General features: G+C 28.6%; 19 non-coding genes across 19 annotated transcripts; all 19 read right to left on the reverse strand.

Moving 5' to 3' along the window:
* Positions 1–623: 623 nt before the first annotated feature.
* LOC145761691 (U4 spliceosomal RNA) lies at positions 624–764 on the reverse strand. The gene has a single exon (XR_014287358.1). It is a non-coding gene; the product is annotated as a U4 spliceosomal RNA (small nuclear RNA).
* Positions 765–1,628: 864 nt separating this feature from the next.
* LOC145761847 (U4 spliceosomal RNA) lies at positions 1,629–1,769 on the reverse strand. Its single transcript, XR_014287504.1, has one exon. It is a non-coding gene; the product is annotated as a U4 spliceosomal RNA (small nuclear RNA).
* Positions 1,770–2,632: 863 nt separating this feature from the next.
* LOC145761692 (U4 spliceosomal RNA) lies at positions 2,633–2,773 on the reverse strand. Its single transcript, XR_014287359.1, has one exon. It is a non-coding gene; the product is annotated as a U4 spliceosomal RNA (small nuclear RNA).
* Positions 2,774–3,638: 865 nt separating this feature from the next.
* Positions 3,639–3,779, reverse strand: LOC145761693 (U4 spliceosomal RNA). The gene has a single exon (XR_014287360.1). It is a non-coding gene; the product is annotated as a U4 spliceosomal RNA (small nuclear RNA).
* Positions 3,780–4,644: 865 nt separating this feature from the next.
* LOC145761855 (U4 spliceosomal RNA) lies at positions 4,645–4,785 on the reverse strand. The gene has a single exon (XR_014287512.1). It is a non-coding gene; the product is annotated as a U4 spliceosomal RNA (small nuclear RNA).
* Positions 4,786–5,650: 865 nt separating this feature from the next.
* Positions 5,651–5,791, reverse strand: LOC145761868 (U4 spliceosomal RNA). Its single transcript, XR_014287524.1, has one exon. It is a non-coding gene; the product is annotated as a U4 spliceosomal RNA (small nuclear RNA).
* Positions 5,792–6,656: 865 nt separating this feature from the next.
* Positions 6,657–6,797, reverse strand: LOC145761694 (U4 spliceosomal RNA). Its single transcript, XR_014287361.1, has one exon. It is a non-coding gene; the product is annotated as a U4 spliceosomal RNA (small nuclear RNA).
* An 865-nt stretch (positions 6,798–7,662) lies between these two features.
* Positions 7,663–7,803, reverse strand: LOC145761726 (U4 spliceosomal RNA). The gene has a single exon (XR_014287392.1). It is a non-coding gene; the product is annotated as a U4 spliceosomal RNA (small nuclear RNA).
* An 866-nt stretch (positions 7,804–8,669) lies between these two features.
* Positions 8,670–8,810, reverse strand: LOC145761869 (U4 spliceosomal RNA). The gene has a single exon (XR_014287525.1). It is a non-coding gene; the product is annotated as a U4 spliceosomal RNA (small nuclear RNA).
* Positions 8,811–9,675: 865 nt separating this feature from the next.
* LOC145761882 (U4 spliceosomal RNA) lies at positions 9,676–9,816 on the reverse strand. The gene has a single exon (XR_014287537.1). It is a non-coding gene; the product is annotated as a U4 spliceosomal RNA (small nuclear RNA).
* Positions 9,817–10,681: 865 nt separating this feature from the next.
* LOC145761859 (U4 spliceosomal RNA) lies at positions 10,682–10,822 on the reverse strand. The gene has a single exon (XR_014287515.1). It is a non-coding gene; the product is annotated as a U4 spliceosomal RNA (small nuclear RNA).
* Positions 10,823–11,685: 863 nt separating this feature from the next.
* LOC145761695 (U4 spliceosomal RNA) lies at positions 11,686–11,826 on the reverse strand. The gene has a single exon (XR_014287362.1). It is a non-coding gene; the product is annotated as a U4 spliceosomal RNA (small nuclear RNA).
* Positions 11,827–12,691: 865 nt separating this feature from the next.
* LOC145761697 (U4 spliceosomal RNA) lies at positions 12,692–12,832 on the reverse strand. The gene has a single exon (XR_014287364.1). It is a non-coding gene; the product is annotated as a U4 spliceosomal RNA (small nuclear RNA).
* Positions 12,833–13,697: 865 nt separating this feature from the next.
* LOC145761818 (U4 spliceosomal RNA) lies at positions 13,698–13,838 on the reverse strand. The gene has a single exon (XR_014287478.1). It is a non-coding gene; the product is annotated as a U4 spliceosomal RNA (small nuclear RNA).
* An 865-nt stretch (positions 13,839–14,703) lies between these two features.
* LOC145761870 (U4 spliceosomal RNA) lies at positions 14,704–14,844 on the reverse strand. Its single transcript, XR_014287526.1, has one exon. It is a non-coding gene; the product is annotated as a U4 spliceosomal RNA (small nuclear RNA).
* An 866-nt stretch (positions 14,845–15,710) lies between these two features.
* On the reverse strand, positions 15,711–15,851 carry LOC145761819 (U4 spliceosomal RNA). The gene has a single exon (XR_014287479.1). It is a non-coding gene; the product is annotated as a U4 spliceosomal RNA (small nuclear RNA).
* Positions 15,852–16,716: 865 nt separating this feature from the next.
* On the reverse strand, positions 16,717–16,857 carry LOC145761871 (U4 spliceosomal RNA). Its single transcript, XR_014287527.1, has one exon. It is a non-coding gene; the product is annotated as a U4 spliceosomal RNA (small nuclear RNA).
* An 865-nt stretch (positions 16,858–17,722) lies between these two features.
* Positions 17,723–17,863, reverse strand: LOC145761779 (U4 spliceosomal RNA). The gene has a single exon (XR_014287441.1). It is a non-coding gene; the product is annotated as a U4 spliceosomal RNA (small nuclear RNA).
* Positions 17,864–18,728: 865 nt separating this feature from the next.
* LOC145761727 (U4 spliceosomal RNA) lies at positions 18,729–18,869 on the reverse strand. Its single transcript, XR_014287393.1, has one exon. It is a non-coding gene; the product is annotated as a U4 spliceosomal RNA (small nuclear RNA).
* Positions 18,870–19,327: the final 458 nt, after the last annotated feature.

The following is a 19,327-nucleotide window of genomic DNA, read 5'->3' on the forward strand; positions in this document are numbered from 1 at the left end:
CTTTTTCTTATAAGTTTTTATCAAAATGCTGAAAATTTTTTTTTTAAATTTAACCACAACATAATCAAGATAAGCACAACTTTTTTGACATACATTTAAAAAAATTCACAGTTTTCCAGTATCAATAAATTTATTATTCAATTTGTTTCTACTTAATAATTTTGAAAGTTAATTTTCAGCGGTTTTGGTTATTTAAATAAAAAAAGATTATAAACCCAATAAAATTTTATTACATAAACTATGTAATTTTTAAAAATGGGAATAAATCAATTCAAAAATAACAAAGGTTTGTGTGGTAATCCAATCCGGAACCTTTCGTACCCGAGGTAAGTTTAATATACTTACCCTTATTATAGACCAACAAGTTTTTGTCGGTCGAGATTTTTTAGGTCCGTTGAATCGACACTTATAAATCTAAATCATAAAAGCCTTGGTTTTTTCTATGATATTTTTTTATTTAATTTATTAAAAAATGGTTTTATTTAAACGTGTTAGAGCTCGCTGCGATTACTCGACGAAAAACCAAAGCATGTGGTATTGGTGCGCTGCGAAACTTAAATCTAACAGTCAAAACCTGTCACATAAACCTCCTACATAACAGCTTTTGATTTAGAATAAAAGACTTCACTGGGAAATCTTCAGAAATTGCCTCGGCCAACGGTTTTTCACGTCGTCAGGGCGGGGTATTGGGAATAGTTTTCAACTAGCAATAATCGCACCTCGGATAAACCTCATCGGTTACGATATCGCCTCTGCGCAAAGCTATCAAAAAAATGGCAAGATAACTTTTCCTATTTAAATAAAATGCTTCCATTTGTGGTGCGCAAAAATTTTTAATCAAGGAATACACATTAAAATTTTAATTAACAAAGTTGTTTGACCATTAAACATAATTATTAAGCATAGAAAACTAATTTCATTTTTGTTTAATAAAAGCACCAAAATAATAAATTGTATAACAACTATTTATCCAATACCTAACGTCGTCAAGTAAAATTTTATCTTGCTTTTTCTTATAAGTTTTTATCAAAATGCTGAAAATTTTTTTTTTAAATTTAACCACAACATAATCAAGATAAGCACAACTTTTTTGACATACATTTAAAAAAATTCACAGTTTTCCAGTATCAATAAATTTATTATTCAATTTTTTTTACTTAATAATTTTGAAAGTTAATTTTCAGCGGTTTTGGTTATTTAAATAAAAAAAGATTATAAACCCAATAAAATTTTATCACATAAACTATGTAATTTTTAAAAATGGGAATAAATCAATTCAAAAATAACAAAGGTTTGTGTGGTAATCCAATCCGGAACCTTTCGTACCCGAGGTAAGTTTAATATACTTACCCTTATTATAGACCAACAAGTTTTTGTCGGTCGAGATTTTTTAAGTCCGTTAAATCGACACTTATAAATCTAAATCATAATAGCCTTGGTTTTTTCTATGATATTTTTTTATTTAATTTATTAAAAAATGGTTTTATTTAAACGTGTTAGAGCTCGCTGCGATTACTCGACGAAAAACCAAAGCATGTGGTATTGGTGCGCTTCGAAACTTAAATCTATCAGTCAAAACCTGTCACATAAACTTCCTACATAACAGCTTTTGATTTAGAATAAAAGACTTCACTGGGAAATCTTCAGAAATTGCCTCGGCCAACGGTTTTTCACGTCGCCAGGGCGGGGTATTGGGAATAGTTTTCAACTAGCAATAATCGCACCTGGGATAAACCTCATCGGTTACGATATCGCCTCTGCGCAAAGCTATCAAAAAATGGCAAGATAACCTTTCCTATTCAAATAAAATGCTTCCATTTGTGGTGCGCAAAAATTTTTAATCAAGAAATACACATTAAAATTTTAAATAACAAATTTGTTTGACCATTAAACATAATTATTAAGCATAGAAAACTAATTTCATTTTTGTTTAATAAAAGCACCAAAATAATAAATTGTATAACAACTATTTATCCGATACCTAACGTCGTCAAGTAAAATTTTATCTTGCTTTTTCTTATAAGTTTTTATCAAAATGCTGAAAATTTTATTTTAAATTTAACCACAACATAATCAAGATAAGCACAACTTTTTTGACATACATTTAAAAAAATTCACAGTTTTCCAGTATCAATAAATTTATTATTCAATTTGTTTTTACTTAATAATTTTGAAAGTTAATTTTCAGCGGTTTTGGTTATTTAAATAAAAAAAGATTATAAACCCAATAAAATTTTATCACATAAACTATGTAATTTTTAAAAATGGGAATAAATCAATTCAAAAATAACAAAGGTTTGTGTGGTAATCCAATCCGGAACCTTTCGTACCCGAGGTAAGTTTAATATACTTACCCTTATTATAGACCAACAAGTTTTTGTCGGTCGAGATTTTTTAGGTCCGTTGAATCGACACTTATAAATCTAAATCATAAAAGCCTTGGTTTTTTCTATGATATTTTTTTATTTAATTTATTAAAAAATGGTTTTATTTAAACGTGTTAGAGCTCGCTGCGATTACTCGACGAAAAACCAAAGCATGTGGTATTGGTGCGCTTCGAAACTTAAATCTAACAGTCAAAACCTGTCACATAAACCTCCTACATAACAGCTTTTGATTTAGAATAAAAGACTTCACTGGGAAATCTTCAGAAATTGCCTCGGCCAACGGTTTTTCACGTCGTCAGGGCGGGGTATTGGGAATAGTTTTCAACTAGCAATAATCGCACCTCGGATAAACCTCATCGGTTACGATATCGCCTCTGCGCAAAGCTATCAAAAAAATGGCAAGATAACCTTTCCTATTCAAATAAAATGCTTCCATTTGTGGTGCGCAAAAATTTTTAATCAAGGAATACACATTAAAATTTTAATTAACAAAGTTGTTTGACCATTAAACATAATTATTAAGCATAGAAAACTAATTTCATTTTTGTTTAATAAAAGCACCAAAATAATAAATTGTATAACAACTATTTATCCGATACCTAACGTCGTCAAGTAAAATTTTATCTTGCTTTTTCTTATAAGTTTTTATCAAAATGCTGAAAATTTTTTTTTTAAATTTAACCACAACATAATCAAGATAAGCACAACTTTTTTGACATACATTTAAAAAAATTCACAGTTTTCCAGTATCAATAAATTTATTATTCAATTTGTTTTTACTTAATAATTTTGAAAGTTAATTTTCAGCGGTTTTGGTTATTTAAATAAAAAAAGATTATAAACCCAATAAAATTTTATCACATAAACTATGTAATTTTTAAAAATGGGAATAAATCAATTCAAAAATAACAAAGGTTTGTGTGGTAATCCAATCCGGAACCTTTCGTACCCGAGGTAAGTTTAATATACTTACCCTTATTATAGACCAACAAGTTTTTGTCGGTCGAGATTTTTTAAGTCCGTTGAATCGACACTTATAAATCTAAATCATAAAAGCCTTGGTTTTTTCTATGATATTTTTTTATTTAATTTATTAAAAAATGGTTTTATTTAAACGTGTTAGAGCTCGCTGCGATTACTCGACGAAAAACCAAAGCATGTGGAATTGGTGCGCTTCGAAACTTAAATCTAACAGTCAAAACCTGTCACATAAACCTCCTACATAACAGCTTTTGATTTAGAATAAAAGACTTCACTGGGAAATCTTCAGAAATTGCCTCGGCCAACGGTTTTTCACGTCGTCAGGGCGGGGTATTGGGAATAGTTTTCAACTAGCAATAATCGCACCTCGGATAAACCTCATCGGTTACGATATCGCCTCTGCGCAAAGCTATCAAAAAAATGGCAAGATAACCTTTCCTATTCAAATAAAATGCTTCCATTTGTGGTGCGCAAAAATTTTTAATCAAGGAATACACATTAAAATTTTAATTAACAAATTTGTTTGACCATTAAACATAATTATTAAGCATAGAAAACTAATTTCATTTTTGTTTAATAAAAGCACCAAAATAATAAATTGTATAACAACTATTTATCCGATACCTAACGTCGTCAAGTAAAATTTTATCTTGCTTTTTCTTATAAGTTTTTATCAAAATGCTGAAAATTTTTTTTTTAAACTTAACCACAACATAATCAAGATAAGCACAACTTTTTTGACATACATTTAAAAAAATTCACAGTTTTCCAGTATCAATAAATTTATTATTCAATTTGTTTTTATTTAATAATTTTGAAAGTTAATTTTCAGCGGTTTTGGTTATTTAAATAAAAAAAGATTATAAACCCAATAAAATTTTATCACATAAACTATGTAATTTATAAAAATGGGAATAAATCAATTCAAAATTAACAAAGGTTTGTGTGGTAATTCAATCCGGAACCTTTCGTACCCGAGGTAAGTTTAATATACTTACCCTTATTATAGACCAACAAGTTTTTGTCGGTCGAGATTTTTCAGGTCCGTTGAATCGACACTTATAAATCTAAATCATAAAAGCCTTGGTTTTTTCTATGATATTTTTTTATTTAATTTATTAAAAAATGGTTTTATTTAAACGTGTTAGAGCTCGCTGCGATTACTCGACGAAAAACCAAAGCATGTGGTATTGGTGCGATTCGAAACTTAAATCTATCAGTCAAAACCTGTCACATAAACCTCCTACATAACAGCTTTTGATTTAGAATAAAAGACTTCACTGGGAAATCTTCAGAAATTGCTTCGGCCAACGGTTTTTCACGTCGTCAGGGCGGGGTATTTAGAATAGTTTTCAACTAGCAATAATCGCACCTCGGATAAACCTCATCGGTTACGATATCGCCTCTGCGCAAAGCTTTCAAAAAATGGCAAGATAACCTTTCCTATTCAAATAAAATGCTTCCATTTGTGGTGCGCAAAAATTTTTAATCAAGGAATACACATTAAAATTTTAATTAACAAATTTGTTTGACCATTAAACATAATTATTAAGCATAGAAAACTAATTTCATTTTGTTTAATAAAAGCACCAAAATAATAAATTGTATAACAACTATTTATCCGATACCTAACGTCGTCAAGTAAAATTTTATCTTGCTTTTTCTTATAAGTTTTTATCAAAATGCTGAAAATTTTTTTTTTTAATTTAACCACAACATAATCAAGATAAGCACAACTTTTTTGACATACATTTAAAAAAATTCACAGTTTTCCAGTATCAATAAATTTATTATTCAATTTTTTTTTACTTAATAATTTTGAAAGTTAATTTTCAGTGGTTTTGGTTATTTAAATAAAAAAAGATTATAAACCCAATAAAATTTTATCACATAAACTATGTAATTTTTAAAAATGGGAATAAATCACTTCAAAAATAACAAAGGTTTTTGTGGTAATCCAATCCAGAACCTTTCAGACCCGAGGTAAGTTTAATATACTTACCCTTATTATAGACCAACAAGTTTTTGTCAGTCGAGATTTTTTAATTCCGTTAAATCGACACTTATAAATCTAAATCGTAAAGGCCTTGGTTTTTTCTATGATATTTTTTATTTAATTTATTAAAAAATGATTTTATTTGAACGTGTTAGAGAGCTCGCCGCAATTACTCGACAAAAAACCAAAGCATGTGGTATTGGTGCGTTTTGAACCTTAAATCTATTAATCAAAACCTGTTACATAAACCTCTAATATAAAAGGTTTTGATTAAAGAATAAATAACTTTACAAGGAAATCTTCAGAAATTGCCTCGGCCAACGGTTTTTCACGTCGTCAGGGCGGGGCATTGGGAATAGTTTTCAACTAGCAATAATCGCACCTCGGATAAACCTGATCGGTTACAATATCGCCTTTGCGCAAAGCTATCAAAAAAATGGCAAGATAACCTTTCCTATTCAAATAAAATGCTTCCATATGTGGTGCGCAAAAATTTTTAATCAAGGAATACACATTAAAATTTTAATTAACAAATTTGTTTGACCATTAAACATAATTATTAAGCATAGAAAACTAATTTCATTTTTGTTTAATAAAAGCACCAAAATAATAAATTGTATAACAACTATTTATCCGATACCTAACGTCGTCAAGTAAAATTTTATCTTGCTTTTTTTTATAAGTTTTTATCAAAATGCTGAAAATTTTTTTTTTAAATTTAACCACAACATAATCAAGATAAGCACAACTTTTTTGACATACATTTAAAAAAATTCACAGTTTTCCAGTATCAATAAATTTATTATTCAATTTGTTTTTACTTAATAATTTTGAAAGTTAATTTTCAGTGGTTTTGGTTATTTAAATAAAAAAAGATTATAAACCCAATAAAATTTTATCACATAAACTATGTAATTTTTAAAAATGGGAATAAATCAATTCAAAAATAACAAAGGTTTGTGTGGTAATCCAATCCGGAACCTTTCGTACCCGAGGTAAGTTTAATATACTTACCCTTATTATAGACCAACAAGTTTTTGTCGGTCGAGATTTTTTAGGTCCGTTGAATCGACACTTATAAATCTAAATCATAAAAGCCTTGGTTTTTTCTATGATATTTTTTTATTTAATTTATTAAAAAATGGTTTTATTTAAACGTGTTAGAGCTCGCTGCGATTACTCGACGAAAAACCAAAGCATGTGGTATTGGTGCGCTTCGAAACTTAAATCTAACAGTCAAAACCTGTCACATAAACCTCCTACATAACAGCTTTTGATTTAGAATAAAAGACTTCACTGGGAAATCTTCAGAAATTGCCTCGGCCAACGGTTTTTCACGTCGTCAGGGCGGGGTATTGGGAATAGTTTTCAACTAGCAATAATCGCACCTCGGATAAACCTCATCGGTTACGATATCGCCTCTGCGCAAAGCTATCAAAAAAATGGCAAGATAACCTTTCCTATTCAAATAAAATGCTTCCATTTGTGGTGCGCAAAAATTTTTAATCAAGGAATACACATTAAAATTTTAATTAACAAAGTTGTTTGACCATTAAACATAATTATTAAGCATAGAAAACTAATTTCTTTTTTGTTTAATAAAAGCACCAAAATAATAAATTGTATAACAACTATTTATCCGATACCTAACGTCGTCAAGTAAAATTTTATCTTGCTTTTTCTTATAAGTTTTTATCAAAATGCTGAAAATTTTTTTTTTAAATTTAACCACAACATAATCAAGATAAGCACAACTTTTTTGACATACATTTAAAAAAATTCACAATTTTCCAGTATCAATAAATTTATTATTCAATTTGTTTTTACTTAATAATTTTGAAAGTTAATTTTCAGCGGTTTTGGTTATTTAAATAAAAAAAGATTATAAACCCAATAAAATTTTATCACATAAACTATGTAATTTTTAAAAATGGGAATAAATCAATTCAAAAATAACAAAGGTTTGTGTGGTAATCCAATCCGGAACCTTTCGTACCCGAGGTAAGTTTAATATACTTACCCTTATTATAGACCAACAAGTTTTTGTCGGTCGAGATTTTTTAGGTCCGTTGAATCGACACTTATAAATCTAAATCATAAAAGCCTTGGTTTTTTCTATGATATTTTTTTATTTAATTTATTAAAAAATGGTTTTATTTAAACGTGTTAGAGCTCGCTGCGATTACTCGACGAAAAACCAAAGCATGTGGTATTGGTGCGCTTCGAAACTTAAATCTAACAGTCAAAACCTGTCACATAAACCTCCTACATAACAGCTTTTGATTTAGAATAAAAGACTTCACTGGGAAATCTTCAGAAATTGCCTCGGCCAACGGTTTTTCACGTCGTCAGGGCGGGGTATCGGGAATAGTTTTCAACTAGCAATAATCGCACCTCGGATAAACCTCATCGGTTACGATATCGCCTCTGCGCAAAGCTACCAAAAAAATGGCAAGATAACCTTTCCTATTCAAATAAAATGCTTCCATTTGTGGTGCGCAAAAATTTTTAATCAAGAAATACACATTAAAATTTTAAATAACAAATTTGTTTGACCATTAAACATAATTATTAAGCATAGAAAACTAATTTCATTTTTGTTTAATAAAAGCACCAAAATAATAAATTGTATAACAACTATTTATCCGATACCTAACGTCGTCAAGTAAAATTTTATCTTGCTTTTTCTTATAAGTTTTTATCAAAATGCTGAAAATTTTATTTTAAATTTAACCACAACATAATCAAGATAAGCACAACTTTTTTGACATACATTTAAAAAAATTCACAGTTTTCCAGTATCAATAAATTTATTATTCAATTTTTTTTTACTTAATAATTTTGAAAGTTAATTTTCAGTGGTTTTGGTTATTTAAATAAAAAAAGATTATAAACCCAATAAAATTTTATCACATAAACTATGTAATTTTTAAAAATGGGAATAAATCACTTCAAAAATAACAAAGGTTTTTGTGGTAATCCAATCCAGAACCTTTCAGACCCGAGGTAAGTTTAATATACTTACCCTTATTATAGACCAACAAGTTTTTGTCAGTCGAGATTTTTTAATTCCGTTAAATCGACACTTATAAATCTAAATCGTAAAGGCCTTGGTTTTTTCTATGATATTTTTTATTTAATTTATTAAAAAATGATTTTATTTGAACGTGTTAGAGAGCTCGCCGCAATTACTCGACAAAAAACCAAAGCATGTGGTATTGGTGCGTTTCGAACCTTAAATCTATTAATCAAAACCTGTTACATAAACCTCTAATATAAAAGGTTTTGATTAAAGAATAAATAACTTTACAAGGAAATCTTCAGAAATTGCCTCGGCCAACGGTTTTTCACGTCGTCAGGGCGGGGCATTGGGAATAGTTTTCAACTAGCAATAATCGCACCTCGGATAAACCTGATCGGTTACAATATCGCCTTTGCGCAAAGCTATCAAAAAAATGGCAAGATAACCTTTCCTATTCAAATAAAATGCTTCCATATGTGGTGCGCAAAAATTTTTAATCAAGGAATACACATTAAAATTTTAATTAACAAATTTGTTTGACCATTAAACATAATTATTAAGCATAGAAAACTAATTTCATTTTTGTTTAATAAAAGCACCAAAATAATAAATTGTATAACAACTATTTATCCGATACCTAACGTCGTCAAGTAAAATTTTATCTTGCTTTTTTTTATAAGTTTTTATCAAAATGCTGAAAATTTTTTTTTTAAATTTAACCACAACATAATCAAGATAAGCACAACTTTTTTGACATACATTTAAAAAAATTCACAGTTTTCCAGTATCAATAAATTTATTATTCAATTTGTTTTTACTTAATAATTTTGAAAGTTAATTTTCAGTGGTTTTGGTTATTTAAATAAAAAAAGATTATAAACCCAATAAAATTTTATCACATAAACTATGTAATTTTTAAAAATGGGAATAAATCAATTCAAAAATAACAAAGGTTTGTGTGGTAATCCAATCCGGAACCTTTCGTACCCGAGGTAAGTTTAATATACTTACCCTTATTATAGACCAACAAGTTTTTGTCGGTCGAGATTTTTTAGGTCCGTTGAATCGACACTTATAAATCTAAATCATAAAAGCCTTGGTTTTTTCTATGATATTTTTTTATTTAATTTATTAAAAAATGGTTTTATTTAAACGTGTTAGAGCTCGCTGCGATTACTCGACGAAAAACCAAAGCATGTGGTATTGGTGCGCTTCGAAACTTAAATCTAACAGTCAAAACCTGTCACATAAACCTCCTACATAACAGCTTTTGATTTAGAATAAAAGACTTCACTGGGAAATTTTCACAAATTGGCTCGGCCAACGGTTTTTCACGTCGTCAGGGCGGGGTATTGGGAATAGTTTTCAACTAGCAATAATCGCACCTCGGATAAACCTCATCGGTTACGATATCGTCTCTGCGCAAAGCTATCAAAAAAATGGCAAGATAACCTTTCCTATTCAAATAAAATGCTTCCATTTGTGGTGCGCAAAAATTTTTAATCAAGGAATACACATTAAAATTTTAATTAACAAAGTTGTTTGACCATTAAACATAATTATTAAGCATAGAAAACTAATTTCATTTTTGTTTAATAAAAGCACCAAAATAATAAATTGTATAACAACTATTTATCCGATACCTAACGTCGTCAAGTAAAATTTTATCTTGCTTTTTCTTATAAGTTTTTATCAAAATGCTGAAAATTTTTTTTTTAAATTTAACCACAACATAATCAAGATAAGCACAACTTTTTTGACATACATTTAAAAAAATTCACAGTTTTCCAGTATCAATAAATTTATTATTCAATTTGTTTCTACTTAATAATTTTGAAAGTTAATTTTCAGCGGTTTTGGTTATTTAAATAAAAAAAGATTATAAACCCAATAAAATTTTATCACATAAACTATGTAATTTTTAAAAATGGGAATAAATCAATTCAAAAATAACAAAGGTTTGTGTGGTAATCCAATCCGGAACCTTTCGTACCCGAGGTAAGTTTAATATACTTACCCTTATTATAGACCAACAAGTTTTTGTCGGTCGAGATTTTTTAGGTCCGTTGAATCGACACTTATAAATCTAAATCATAAAAGCCTTGGTTTTTTCTATGATATTTTTTTATTTAATTTATTAAAAAATGGTTTTATTTAAACGTGTTAGAGCTCGCTGCGATTACTCGACGAAAAACCAAAGCATGTGGTATTGGTGCGCTGCGAAACTTAAATCTAACAGTCAAAACCTGTCACATAAACCTCCTACATAACAGCTTTTGATTTAGAATAAAAGACTTCACTGGGAAATCTTCAGAAATTGCCTCGGCCAACGGTTTTTCACGTCGTCAGGGCGGGGTATTGGGAATATTTTTCAACTAGCAATAATCGCACCTGGGATAAACCTCATCGGTTACGATATCGCCTCTGCGCAAAGCTATCAAAAAATGGCAAGATAACCTTTCCTATTCAAATAAAATGCTTCCATTTGTGGTGCGCAAAAATTTTTAATCAAGAAATACACATTAAAATTTTAAATAACAAATTTGTTTGACCATTAAACATAATTATTAAGCATAGAAAACTAATTTCATTTTTGTTTAATAAAAGCACCAAAATAATAAATTGTATAACAACTATTTATCCGATACCTAACGTCGTCAAGTAAAATTTTATCTTGCTTTTTCTTATAAGTTTTTATCAAAATGCTGAAAATTTTATTTTAAATTTAACCACAACATAATCAAGATAAGCACAACTTTTTTGACATACATTTAAAAAAATTCACAGTTTTCCAGTATCAATAAATTTATTATTCAATTTGTTTTTACTTAATAATTTTGAAAGTTAATTTTCAGCGGTTTTGGTTATTTAAATAAAAAAAGATTATAAACCCAATAAAATTTTATCACATAAACTATGTAATTTTTAAAAATGGGAATAAATCAATTCAAAAATAACAAAGGTTTGTGTGGTAATCCAATCCGGAACCTTTCGTACCCGAGGTAAGTTTAATATACTTACCCTTATTATAGACCAACAAGTTTTTGTCGGTCGAGATTTTTTAGGTCCGTTGAATCGACACTTATAAATCTAAATCATAAAAGCCTTGGTTTTTTCTATGATATTTTTTTATTTAATTTATTAAAAAATGGTTTTATTTAAACGTGTTAGAGCTCGCTGCGATTACTCGACGAAAAACCAAAGCATGTGGTATTGGTGCGCTTCGAAACTTAAATCTAACAGTCAAAACCTGTCACATAAACCTCCTACATAACAGCTTTTGATTTAGAATAAAAGACTTCACTGGGAAATCTTCAGAAATTGCCTCGGCCAACGGTTTTTCACGTCGTCAGGGCGGGGTATTGGGAATAGTTTTCAACTAGCAATAATCGCACCTCGGATAAACCTCATCGGTTACGATATCGCCTCTGCGCAAAGCTATCAAAAAAATGGCAAGATAACCTTTCCTATTCAAATAAAATGCTTCCATTTGTGGTGCGCAAAAATTTTTAATCAAGGAATACACATTAAAATTTTAATTAACAAAGTTGTTTGACCATTAAACATAATTATTAAGCATAGAAAACTAATTTCATTTTTGTTTAATAAAAGCACCAAAATAATAAATTGTATAACAACTTTTTATCCGATACCTAACGTCGTCAAGTAAAATTTTATCTTGCTTTTTCTTATAAGTTTTTATCAAAATGCTGAAAATTTTTTTTTTAAATTTAACCACAACATAATCAAGATAAGCACAACTTTTTTGACATACATTTAAAAAAATTCACAGTTTTCCAGTATCAATAAATTTATTATTCAATTTGTTTTTACTTAATAATTTTGAAAGTTAATTTTCAGCGGTTTTGGTTATTTAAATAAAAAAAGATTATAAACCCAATAAAATTTTATCACATAAACTATGTAATTTTTAAAAATGGGAATAAATCAATTCAAAAATAACAAAGGTTTGTGTGGTAATCCAATCCGGAACCTTTCGTACCCGAGGTAAGTTTAATATACTTACCCTTATTATAGACCAACAAGTTTTTGTCGGTCGAGATTTTTTAGGTCCGTTGAATCGACACTTATAAATCTAAATCATAAAAGCCTTGGTTTTTTCTATGATATTTTTTTATTTAATTTATTAAAAAATGGTTTTATTTAAACGTGTTAGAGCTCGCTGCGATTACTCGACGAAAAACCAAAGCATGTGGAATTGGTGCGCTTCGAAACTTAAATCTAACAGTCAAAACCTGTCACATAAACCTCCTACATAACAGCTTTTGATTTAGAATAAAAGACTTCACTGGGAAATCTTCAGAAATTGCCTCGGCCAACGGTTTTTCACGTCGTCAGGGCGGGGTATTGGGAATAGTTTTCAACTAGCAATAATCGCACCTCGGATAAACCTCATCGGTTACGATATCGCCTCTGCGCAAAGCTATCAAAAAAATGGCAAGATAACCTTTCCTATTCAAATAAAATGCTTCCATTTGTGGTGCGCAAAAATTTTTAATCAAGGAATACACATTAAAATTTTAATTAACAAATTTGTTTGACCATTAAACATAATTATTAAGCATAGAAAACTAATTTCATTTTTGTTTAATAAAAGCACCAAAATAATAAATTGTATAACAACTATTTATCCGATACCTAACGTCGTCAAGTAAAATTTTATCTTGCTTTTTCTTATAAGTTTTTATCAAAATGCTGAAAATTTTTTTTTTAAACTTAACCACAACATAATCAAGATAAGCACAACTTTTTTGACATACATTTAAAAAAATTCACAGTTTTCCAGTATCAATAAATTTATTATTCAATTTGTTTTTATTTAATAATTTTGAAAGTTAATTTTCAGCGGTTTTGGTTATTTAAATAAAAAAAGATTATAAACCCAATAAAATTTTATCACATAAACTATGTAATTTATAAAAATGGGAATAAATCAATTCAAAATTAACAAAGGTTTGTGTGGTAATTCAATCCGGAACCTTTCGTACCCGAGGTAAGTTTAATATACTTACCCTTATTATAGACCAACAAGTTTTTGTCGGTCGAGATTTTTTAGGTCCGTTGAATCGACACTTATAAATCTAAATCATAAAAGCCTTGGTTTTTTCTATGATATTTTTTTATTTAATTTATTAAAAAATGGTTTTATTTAAACGTGTTAGAGCTCGCTGCGATTACTCGACGAAAAACCAAAGCATGTGGTATTGGTGCGATTCGAAACTTAAATCTATCAGTCAAAACCTGTCACATAAACCTCCTACATAACAGCTTTTGATTTAGAATAAAAGACTTCACTGGGAAATCTTCAGAAATTGCTTCGGCCAACGGTTTTTCACGTCGTCAGGGCGGGGTATTGAGAATAGTTTTCAACTAGCAATAATCGCACCTCGGATAAACCTCATCGGTTACGATATCGCCTCTGCGCAAAGCTTTCAAAAAATGGCAAGATAACCTTTCCTATTCAAATAAAATGCTTCCATTTGTGGTGCGCAAAAATTTTTAATCAAGGAATACACATTAAAATTTTAATTAACAAATTTGTTTGACCATTAAACATAATTATTAAGCATAGAAAACTAATTTCATTTTGTTTAATAAAAGCACCAAAATAATAAATTGTATAACAACTATTTATCCGATACCTAACGTCGTCAAGTAAAATTTTATCTTGCTTTTTCTTATAAGTTTTTATCAAAATGCTGAAAATTTTTTTTTTAAATTTAACCACAACATAATCAAGATAAGCACAACTTTTTTGACATACATTTAAAAAAATTCACAGTTTTCCAGTATCAATAAATTTATTATTCAATTTTTTTTTACTTAATAATTTTGAAAGTTAATTTTCAGTGGTTTTGGTTATTTAAATAAAAAAAGATTATAAACCCAATAAAATTTTATCACATAAACTATGTAATTTTTAAAAATGGGAATAAATCACTTCAAAAATAACAAAGGTTTTTGTGGTAATCCAATCCAGAACCTTTCAGACCCGAGGTAAGTTTAATATACTTACCCTTATTATAGACCAACAAGTTTTTGTCAGTCGAGATTTTTTAATTCCGTTAAATCGACACTTATAAATCTAAATCGTAAAGGCCTTGGTTTTTTCTATGATATTTTTTATTTAATTTATTAAAAAATGATTTTATTTGAACGTGTTAGAGAGCTCGCCGCAATTACTCGACAAAAAACCAAAGCATGTGGTATTGGTGCGTTTCGAACCTTAAATCTATTAATCAAAACCTGTTACATAAACCTCTAATATAAAAGGTTTTGATTAAAGAATAAATAACTTTACAAGGAAATCTTCAGAAATTGCCTCGGCCAACGGTTTTTCACGTCGTCAGGGCGGGGCATTGGGAATAGTTTTCAACTAGCAATAATCGCACCTCGGATAAACCTGATCGGTTACAATATCGCCTTTGCGCAAAGCTATCAAAAAAAATGGCAAGATAACCTTTCCTATTCAAATAAAATGCTTCCATATGTGGTGCGCAAAAATTTTTAATCAAGGAATACACATTAAAATTTTAATTAACAAATTTGTTTGACCATTAAACATAATTATTAAGCATAGAAAACTAATTTCATTTTTGTTTAATAAAAGCACCAAAATAATAAATTGTATAACAACTATTTATCCGATACCTAACGTCGTCAAGTAAAATTTTATCTTGCTTTTTTTTATAAGTTTTTATCAAAATGCTGAAAATTTTTTTTTTAAATTTAACCACAACATAATCAAGATAAGCACAACTTTTTTGACATACATTTAAAAAAATTCACAGTTTTCCAGTATCAATAAATTTATTATTCAATTTGTTTTTACTTAATAATTTTGAAAGTTAATTTTCAGTGGTTTTGGTTATTTAAATAAAAAAAGATTATAAACCCAATAAAATTTTATCACATAAACTATGTAATTTTTAAAAATGGGAATAAATCAATTCAAAAATAACAAAGGTTTGTGTGGTAATCCAATCCGGAACCTTTCAGACCCGAGGTAAGTTTAATATACTTACCCTTATTATAGACCAACAAGTTTTTGTCGGTCGAGATTTTTTAGGTCCGTTGAATCGACACTTATAAATCTAAATCATAAAAGCCTTGGTTTTTTTTATGATATTTTTTTATTTAATTTATTAAAAAATGGTTTTATTTAAACGTGTTAGAGCTCGCTGCGATTACTCGACGAAAAACCAAAGCATGTGGTATTGGTGCGATTCGAAACTTAAATCTATCAGTCAAAACCTGTCACATAAACCTCCTACATAACAGCTTTTGATTTAGAATAAAAGACTTCACTGGGAAATCTTCAGAAATTGCTTCGGCCAACGGTTTTTCACGTCGTCAGGGCGGGGTATTGAGAATAGTTTTCAACTAGCAATAATCGCACCTCGGATAAACCTCATCGGTTACGATATCGCCTCTGCGCAAAGCTTTCAAAAAATGGCAAGATAACCTTTCCTATTCAAATAAAATGCTTCCATTTGTGGTGCGCAAAAATTTTTAATCAAGGAATACACATTAAAATTTTAATTAACAAATTTGTTTGACCATTAAACATAATTATTAAGCATAGAAAACTAATTTCATTTTGTTTAATAAAAGCACCAAAATAATAAATTGTATAACAACTATTTATCCGATACCTAACGTCGTCAAGTAAAATTTTATCTTGCTTTTTCTTATAAGTTTTTATCAAAATGCTGAAAATTTTTTTTTTAAATTTAACCACAACATAATCAAGATAAGCACAACTTTTTTGACATACATTTAAAAAAATTCACAATTTTCCAGTATCAATAAATTTATTATTCAATTTTTTTTTACTTAATAATTTTGAAAGTTAATTTTCAGTGGTTTTGGTTATTTAAATAAAAAAAGATTATAAACCCAATAAAATTTTATCACATAAACTATGTAATTTTTAAAAATGGGAATAAATCACTTCAAAAATAACAAAGGTTTTTGTGGTAATCCAATCCAGAACCTTTCAGACCCGAGGTAAGTTTAATATACTTACCCTTATTATAGACCAACAAGTTTTTGTCAGTCGAGATTTTTTAATTCCGTTAAATCGACACTTATAAATCTAAATCGTAAAGGCCTTGGTTTTTTCTATGATATTTTTTATTTAATTTATTAAAAAATGATTTTATTTGAACGTGTTAGAGAGCTCGCCGCAATTACTCGACAAAAAACCAAAGCATGTGGTATTGGTGCGTTTCGAACCTTAAATCTATTAATCAAAACCTGTTACATAAACCTCTAATATAAAAGGTTTTGATTAAAGAATAAATAACTTTACAAGGAAATCTTCAGAAATTGCCTCGGCCAACGGTTTTTCACGTCGTCAGGGCGGGGCATTGGGAATAGTTTTCAACTAGCAATAATCGCACCTCGGATAAACCTGATCGGTTACAATATCGCCTTTGCGCAAAGCTATCAAAAAAATGGCAAGATAACCTTTCCTATTCAAATAAAATGCTTTCATATGTGGTGCGCAAAAATTTTTAATCAAGGAATACACATTAAAATTTTAATTAACAAATTTGTTTGACCATTAAACATAATTATTAAGCATAGAAAACTAATTTCATTTTTGTTTAATAAAAGCACCAAAATAATAAATTGTATAACAACTATTTATCCGATACCTAACGTCGTCAAGTAAAATTTTATCTTGCTTTTTTTTATAAGTTTTTATCAAAATGCTGAAAATTTTTTTTTTAAATTTAACCACAACATAATCAAGATAAGCACAACTTTTTTGACATACATTTAAAAAAATTCACAGTTTTCCAGTATCAATAAATTTATTATTCAATTTGTTTTTACTTAATAATTTTGAAAGTTAATTTTCAGTGGTTTTGGTTATTTAAATAAAAAAAGATTATAAACCCAATAAAATTTTATCACATAAACTATGTAATTTTTAAAAATGGGAATAAATCAATTCAAAAATAACAAAGGTTTGTGTGGTAATTCAATCCGGAACCTTTCGTACCCGAGGTAAGTTTAATATACTTACCCTTATTATAGACCAACAAGTTTTTGTCGGTCGAGATTTTTTAGGTCCGTTGAATCGACACTTATAAATCTAAATCATAAAAGCCTTGGTTTTTTCTATGATATTTTTTTATTTAATTTATTAAAAAATGGTTTTATTTAAACGTGTTAGAGCTCGCTGCGATTACTCGACGAAAAACCAAAGCATGTGGTATTGGTGCGCTTCGAAACTTAAATCTAACAGTCAAAACCTGTCACATAAACCTCCTACATAACAGCTTTTGATTTAGAATAAAAGACTTCACTGGGAAATCTTCAGAAATTGCCTCGGCCAACGGTTTTTCACGTCGTCAGGGCGGGGTATTGGGAATAGTTTTCAACTAGCAATAATCGCACCTCGGATAAACCTCATCGGTTACGATATCGTCTCTGCGCAAAGCTATCAAAAAAATGGCAAGATAACCTTTCCTATTCAAATAAAATGCTTCCATTTGTGGTGCGCAAAAATTTTTAATCAAGGAATACACATTAAAATTTTAATTAACAAAGTTGTTTGACCATTAAACATAATTATTAAGCATAGAAAACTAATTTCTTTTTTGTTTAATAAAAGCACCAAAATAATAAATTGTATAACAACTATTTATCCGATACCTAACGTCGTCAAGTAAAATTTTATCTTGCTTTTTCTTATAAGTTTTTATCAAAATGCTGAAAATTTTTTTTTTAAATTTAACCACAACATAATCAAGATAAGCACAACTTTTTTGACATACATTTAAAAAAATTCACAGTTTTCCAGTATCAATAAATTTATTATTCAATTTGTTTTTACTTAATAATTTTGAAAGTTAATTTTCAGCGGTTTTGGTTATTTAAATAAAAAAAGATTATAAACCCAATAAAATTTTATCACATAAACTATGTAATTTTTAAAAATGGGAATAAATCAATTCAAAAATAACAAAGGTTTGTGTGGTAATCCAATCCGGAACCTTTCGTACCCGAGGTAAGTTTAATATACTTACCCTTATTATAGACCAACAAGTTTTTGTCGGTCGAGATTTTTTAGGTCCGTTGAATCGACACTTATAAATCTAAATAATAAAAGCCTTGGTTTTTTCTATGATATTTTTTTATTTAATTTATTAAAAAATGGTTTTATTTAAACGTGTTAGAGCTCGCTGCGATTACTCGACGAAAAACCAAAGCATGTGGTATTGGTGCGCTTCGAAACTTAAATCTAACAGTCAAAACCTGTCACATAAACCTCTTACATAACAGCTTTTGATTTAGAATAAAAGACTTCACTGGGAAATCTTCAGAAATTGCCTCGGCCAACGGTTTTTCACGTCGTCAGGGCGGGGTATCGGGAATAGTTTTCAACTAGCAATAATCGCACCTCGGATAAACCTCATCGGTTACGATATCGCCTCTGCGCAAAGCTACCAAAAAAATGGCAAGATAACCTTTCCTATTCAAATAAAATGCTTCCATTTGTGGTGCGCAAAAATTTTTAATCAAGGAATACACATTAAAATTTTAATTAACAAAGTTGTTTGACCATTAAACATAATTATTAAGCATAGAAAACTAATTTCATTTTTGTTTAATAAAAGCACCAAAATAATAAATTGTATAACAACTATTTATCCGATACCTAACGTCGTCAAGTAAAATTTTATCTTGCTTTTTCTTATAAGTTTTTATCAAAATGCTGAAAATTTTTTTTTTAAATTTAACCACAACATAATCAAGATAAGCACAACTTTTTTGACATACATTTAAAAAAATTCACAGTTTTCTAGTATCAATAAATTTATTATTCAATTTGTTTTTACTTAATAATTTTGAAAGTTAATTTTCAGCGGTTTTGGTTATTTAAATAAAAAAAGATTATAAACC

The sequence above is a fragment of the Corella eumyota genome, chromosome 7 (genome assembly GCF_963082875.1).
Source record: "Corella eumyota chromosome 7, kaCorEumy4.1, whole genome shotgun sequence".
NCBI classification, from domain to species: Eukaryota; Metazoa; Chordata; class Ascidiacea; order Phlebobranchia; family Corellidae; genus Corella; species Corella eumyota.